The sequence below is a fragment of the Amaranthus tricolor genome, chromosome 5 (assembly GCF_026212465.1).
Source record: "Amaranthus tricolor cultivar Red isolate AtriRed21 chromosome 5, ASM2621246v1, whole genome shotgun sequence".
NCBI classification, from domain to species: Eukaryota; Viridiplantae; Streptophyta; class Magnoliopsida; order Caryophyllales; family Amaranthaceae; genus Amaranthus; species Amaranthus tricolor.
In genome coordinates, this window is record NC_080051.1 from 18,958,736 (window position 1) to 18,966,404 (window position 7,669).

Sequence of the window (7,669 nt, forward strand, 5' to 3'; positions counted from 1 at the left end):
CGCTGTTATATTTTTGGTTAATAATAGTTAAATTAACTCCTCTAATTCTAACTTAATGTGGTAAGGGAAGATGTCACAATAAAATTATCATAATTAATTAACATTTAACATAATAAATAAAGATTATGAACATCATGCTAGGTATTCATACGCATAATAATCAGAAAACGGACTATAAATCTCAAGGCTTAAAAAAAAACATAATTATGTCAAAAAACAAAATAGTGTGCACATTTGCACAATGAATATATCTCCATCATCGTATGTTAAGTGTTCATCTTATGTTATCTTGTTCACTTTTAAATTATTATCTACTAAATAAATGCAAAAACTAACATAAATAATGAAAATAATAGTAATCATATCTCATTCATTTCATTTAATTCGATCCTTAACAAAGTCAATTTCAAATTATTATCATCTAATAATATTTAGAGTAAATGCGTGATAACATTAACATAAGCAATGACTATAATGGTTTGGAGGGTTTGCTCCAAAACTTTGCATGTTCCACCTTTTGAGCAGTTGCTTGATGTACACGTTTCACTACACTTTTTTTCACTCTTTTCATCGGGAATACATTCCCCAATATGATTGTCATGACAACATCTCAGTTTAATTTCACCGAGAACAAAGTTTTTTAGTTGCTCATGTACTCGATTTGCAAATATTATAGTCAAAATCAGTAAGTAAGAATATAGAGTATCTAGAAATGTATTATATTATAAAATATTTCTTAAAAAAAATCAAATATATACGAACCTGGGCATAATAAAATATTGACAAGGAGTATAAAGATGATAATGCTTACTTTCGGCATCTTTTCTCTACAATCAAAAACATAATTAATCATAATCATATTTTTATTAAAACAAAATTGGAACGTGTTTGCAGTATTAATATTAATAATATGTGAATTTGTAAAATATAACTTTCACCAATCTTTAAAGTTTACATTATGCTTGTTTTCATAATATTATTTGTTTTATTTATTCAATATTTGTTTAAAAAATTGTAATTTAGAATATAATATGATGCTCCAAATGTTTTATTTATTGACGTTAATTTTGGATACAAAGAATCAAAATGCAAAAACGAATTGAGTCAGAGAAACAAAGAATCAACTAGTATTCTATTTTCTTAGAGAAAATATTCCAATACAATTTCTATTTTTATTTATAGATGAATCCAATATCTCAAATAATTATTGCGATTTTCATATCATGTAATTCATGATTTGGTAGGTCATAATTCACTATTCCGTCCTTCATTGCTAAGTTATTTATTGTGAAAAGTTTAAAATAAAAAATAAATTAAACAGATATTGGAAATTTTTTTGTATATATTTGAACCAATAAAAGAAACAAATATTTTATTTGTGAGATTATACGTAAATATTTTTAATTAATAAAGATTTAAAGTTATATTGAGTAATGAATGATCAATAATATTTTGCTTATTTATAGTATTAATTAATCTTAAATATCAGAAATATTACATCGCGTATATATAGAAGTAATATTTAGCATTTTAATATCATGTAATTCATTATTAGGGTTGGTAATGATTCATTCCTTTGTTATCTTTTTTTATGCTTTTCATATTGGGTAATTACATTGAATACAAGAAAATTTCAAAATAAAAAAAAATAAATATAAAGATATTGAGAATTTTTTGTATATAATTAAACCAATAAAAGAAAACTAAGAAGCTTATAGTAAAAATTCGAGGTATATCGAGTATTGAATGATCAACAATATTTTCCTTATTTGTAGTATTAATTAATTTATCTCAAATCAAATAATAATATGCGTTTTAATTAATGACTTGATTGCAGCCAATGAATTTACCAATTCGAAAACTTGTAAAATTCAATGACTTCTTTATGTAGTGCTTACGCCGTAGCAATCCACCATATATATAATTTAAAATATAGAAGTGGAGATAATTCCATAATAAATAATGATGATGATAAACTATGAGATAAATTGATTCAAAAATATATAAAAAAATTATTTCTTGTTTTGGGCAATAGCAATCACCAAACAATAAGGGAAAAAAAAGGTAGAAAATAAATAAAGATTTTTAGGAGGGAAGAACTATTAAAGTTAACGAAAGAGAGGGAAGGATTATTATAATTAAAGAAAGAAAGGGAAGGGCTATTATAATTAAAGAAAGAGAGGGAAGAGCTATCTTAATTAAAGAAAGAGAGGGAAGGAATTAATAATTATTAAAAATAATCTAAAATTTTATGCAATTTTTAATGTGGATGATAAATTGACGATCTATCTATCTATCGATACAATATACTAATGAAGAAATAATTTTTAATTAGTGAAATATCTTTGATTAAATTTGGTTAATTAAATAGTTACAAAAGATTTTAAAACTATATCTTATTTACTAATTTTTACCATATACAATCAATTAAGATATGTAGCATCTTTTAATTACAATGGAGATAACATATTAATTATTTATGAAAAAAAATTATTTTCATCAAAATATTTTGAAATAATTTTAGAAAAAAAAAACTAATTTTGAAATAGTTTTTTTAGAAAAAAAACTAATATTAAACAGGTCGGGTTTAGGTTAAAGGTCTATTGACCCATTTATAAATGACCCGAACCTGAAAATGAACCAACCCGATCTGTTTGACACCCCTAAGTAGCATCTTTTAATTACAATGGACATAACATATTAATTATTTATAAAAAAAATTATTTTTATCACAATATTTTGTAATAATTTAAGAAAAAAACAATAATTTTGAAATAGTTTTTTTATAAATAATCATATATATTAGTTACATGGCTATATTAAAAAAATATACAAATTAAATATATTACACATTAATTATTTAAGTTGGTGTTATAACCTATTGAAGTTCGTATTATAATCTACTATAGTTGGTATCTCCAAATAGGCTATAATACCAACTTTAATAGATTATAACACCAACTCCAAATATCAACTTTAATATGTTTTAATACCAACCTTAATAGGTTATAACACCAACTTATATAGGTTATAAAACATATTCCAAATAGACTCAACTGCACGCGTCAGTTTTTAGATTTATTTTTAATTATTGGGCCTAGAGAACCATTTCTTATGAAAAAACATTCAATCCGGAGAGACGCTGTTATATTTTTGGTTAAAATTAGTTAAATTAAGTCCTCTAATTCTAACTTAATGTGGTAAGGGATGATGTCACAATAGAATTATCATAATTAATCAACATTTAACATAATAAATAAAGATAGTGAACATCACGCTAGGTATTCATACGCATAATAATGAGAAAACGGACTTTCATTTTCAAGTATTTAAATAACATAATTATGCAAAAAAAAATGTGAACATTTGCACAATAAATTTATCTCCTTCATTGTATTTTTAGTGTTCATCTTATCTTATCTTATTTACTTTCAAATTATTATCTACTAAATAAATGCAATAATTAACATAAATAATAAAAACTTGTAAAATTTAATGACCTTTTTATGTAGTGCTTAGGCGGTATCAATCCACCATATATATATATATAAATATAGAAGTGAAGATAATTCCATAATAAATAATGATGATCCTAAACTATGAGATAAATTGATTCAATAATATATATATATATATATATATATATATATATATATATATATATATATATATATATATTTCTTTTTTGGGCAATAGCAATCAACGAACATTGAGGGAAGATAAAAGGGTAGAAAATAAATAAAGATTTTTGGGAGGGAAGGACTATTATAGTTAAAGAAAGAGAGGGAAGGATTCATATAATTAAAGAAAGAGAGGGAAGGGCTATCATAATTAAAGAAAGAGAGGGAAGGAATTAATAATTATTAAAAATAATCTAACATTTTAGTCAATTTTTAATGTGGATGATAAATTGACAATCTATCTATCTATCGATACAATATACTAATGAAGAAACAATTTTTAATTAGTGAAATATCTTTGATTAAATTTGGTTAATTAAATAGTTACAAAATATATTAAAATTATATCTTATTTACTAACTTTTACCATATACAATCAATTAAGATATGTACTTATGTAGCATCTTTTAATTACAATGGAGATAACATATTAATTATTTATGAAAAAAAATATTATTTTCATCAAAATATTTTTGTAATAATTTAAGAAAAAAAAAAGAATTTTGAAATAGTTTTTTTATAGATAATCATATGAATATATTACTTACATGGCTATATTAAAAAAATATACAAATTAAATAGATTACATATTAATTATTTAAATTGGTGTTACAACCTATTGAAGTTGGTATTATAACCTATTATAGTTGGTCTCTCCAAATAGGTTAAAATACCAACTTTAATAGGTTATAACACCAACTCCAAATAGATTCAACTGGATGCGTCAGGTTTTAGATTTTTTTTTTTAAATTATTGGGCCTGGGCCTAGAGAGCCATCTCTTATAAAAACGTTTAGTCAGGAGAGGCGCTGTTATAAAAACGTCTATCAAGCATTTTTCTTTTTTTCCTTTTTCAATGAAAAAAAAAAGTACAAATTCAGCTATAATGAAATTGAAATTACAATACATATGCCAGCTAAATCTATACAAAAAATGTGGAATAGAAAACATGAACAAGCAAACAATAGATTCGCCTATGCTTGCTTTTCATGGCTAGTAGTAAGAGGGTGTTTAGCAACCCTTATCAAAATAGGGTCTTTAGTAACCCTGGATTTGACAATCAAAGCACAAAATGTAAAGAATGCAGCCTATCTAATGAAACTCCAATGACCAAGATAGCACCATCGATTACAACATTACCTCTTAAACATGAAACACCGGCTCTATTTATGACTCTCCAAAAGTAAGAGTCTTCCTATCTTAGTCTCCCTTTCTCTCATAAAATGATCTCACATGTAAACCCATGAAAATTCCAAACCCCTTATCAACCTCATACCCATCCCAACACACAACTCTATCATCACAACCGCAACATAATGTACCAAAACAAACAGCTAAACTCCATAACAGTAAGGCTCATCTAATGGAGCTCTCTTGGATCTTGCAATATAAGAACTTACTTTAGATCAAAGAGGATGGGGGTTATTGTTGGTTTAGATTTGTAGCTCAAATAACATGCAATGGTTAACAAGAGATGATGTGTGAGAATCTAAGTGGATGGCTAGGTGTGACAATATAGTGGAGCTAGAATATAGAAAAAGATGAGAGTAGGAATAGGAATAGAAGTATGCCTGTTAAGCGCCGCGGCAAAGGAGGAACGATCATAGCAGCTGATTGACATTCACTCTCCTTTTGCCTTGACTTCCTTCACATGTTATTGGCTAGCATTCTCTCTCTCTTTTTTTTCTTTTTTTTTTGAATAAGGGTAACAAAAATAAACAAAAAGCAAAGATAAAAAACAAAGTCCTAATCTAAGAAAGCAATAAAACTAGACAAGAAAAGAAATAAATCCTAAACTAAGAAGGCAATAAAAATCTACACTAGGAAAGTAATAAAAATCTACACTAACAGGTGTAAATTCCCCGCCATGCTTATCAAAAGCATTGTCCTCAATGCTTTACAGCATAGCAAAGGGACAAAGACATGAAAAACGTAAGTACACAGATAGGGGAAGTTTAATGTATAAAGAACTAAAACATAAATAAAATCTAGCAAAAAGTACAGGTTGCCTCCCGTAAAGCTTGTTTAATGTCTATAGCTCGACGCAGCTCAACCTAGTTAACTAGGCTCAAGATTGGACATTGTTAGAGCTCTTAGCATTTTATCAAACTCCTTTGAAAAATTTAAACAAACATAATAAAGGTAGTTCGAAAGAAGAATAGCTATAAAAATAAAGGTGAGAGCCCTTTTCAATTTGTCAAACAGTCTAGTGGCACATTTAAGAAAAGCATGCACATTAGTCCAATTTAGCACATATGGATCATGGTCAAGGAGACTATAACAGGAGAGTTTGTCATTAACATAATTATCAGCAATAAAATCAGTATTAACAAACTCTATAGTACTCTTATGAATCAAAGGTGGTGATGCAACCATAAGGGACTTTTCTTCCTCAGTATAAAACAATTCGAGACATGAAGAAGTCTCTAGATGAAGAAACTCAGTATCAAAAGAATTAATCACTGTTAATGTTTCTTAATCATAGACTATGTTACCCTCTAACATTATCTCAAGTGCATCTACTGCACGTTCTCAAATAGATTTGGAATAACACTCCTCATGTACAAAGTTGGGACAATTGATATTGTTTTTTCAAATAAGAAAATGTGACAATTAAAATGGTTTGGAGGGAGTACATCGCTTCCCGGCAACGGCGCCAAAAACTTGATATGCAAATTTTAATTAACCGCAAGCGCACGGTGTACGTGTAGCAATACGGGTTGAACTCAGGGTAGCAAGTTAATAGATTCGTTCTGTTTATAACCATGAGATATGGACAAACAAATATAACTGGGTTGAAAATCTAACACTACTATGAGCAATAATTTAAATGATGTAAATGAAACTAGTACAAAAAAGCAAAGACAACAGTTGATATGAATATAATGATAATAAAGCAAATCTAGGATGTTGAGAATCACCTAATTCTGACATGGAAGTCAATGACTCTCATAATTGTATGAAATTGAGTCTTTGGCATGATTAAAAGAGATCAAATTAATCTCAAGCTTCCGCTCTATTGATCAATATCGGTTTTAATACCTTACTAGTATTAATCCTCAAACTTCCATTTCATTGGTTAAACTAATAGGAATTTAACGAAAATATACCTCAATCCTAAATTAATCATAATCTCAAACTTCTGTTTTATTGAAAAGGTTAATAAAGATATTTAAACTAAGGTTCGATAAGCATGGGTTTAATCATAGACCCAAATTTCACACAATTAATCGATCAAATATCATTCCATGCTTCAAATTAGGGTCAATCCTTTAATGCTAAGGGAGAAATCTACTCACTAAATATAATAACTAACATGAAATTAATAATAAGCAAAACCTTATAATTTAGATGATGAACATGATGAAAATAATGAATTGAAGACAATTCAATGAATAATTAAAGGACAATATAGAGAAACATACAAATTGAAACATAAACAAACCATAGATTGCATAAATATTTAAAAGTTGCAATGAAAAACATAAAAAACTAAGCTTAATAAACTAAAAACTGAAAACTAGAGCATTAGGGCATCTAGGGCACTAAAAGCAGAAAAAAATAAAAATAACTAATGCCTATTTATATTCTAAGGTTACTTGGGGAACAATCTCCCAAAAATAATTGATTTCTAATAATAAAATAAAGTTAAAATAAATAAAACCACTAAAATAGTGAAAGATAACCGTTAGCGCGTGCATATCAACAATTGGAGACGAGTCGTGGCTTTCAGGCAACGACTCGTCGCTTTACTTGTGACTGACGAACTTTAAACAACCGTCATTTCTTGCTCGATTTTTAGAATCGGACATATAATATATCGTTGGAAAGCTCTTGAAGTCTACTTTCCAATTCTGAAAACCTTGCATTAATACGATCTTTCTTACAAAAGTTATGACTAAAAGAGTGAGCATATATCAAATTTCACCTCAAAACGAGAAATAATATCCTTAGTAAACTCCATCATCATTAAAATCATAAGAATTATTC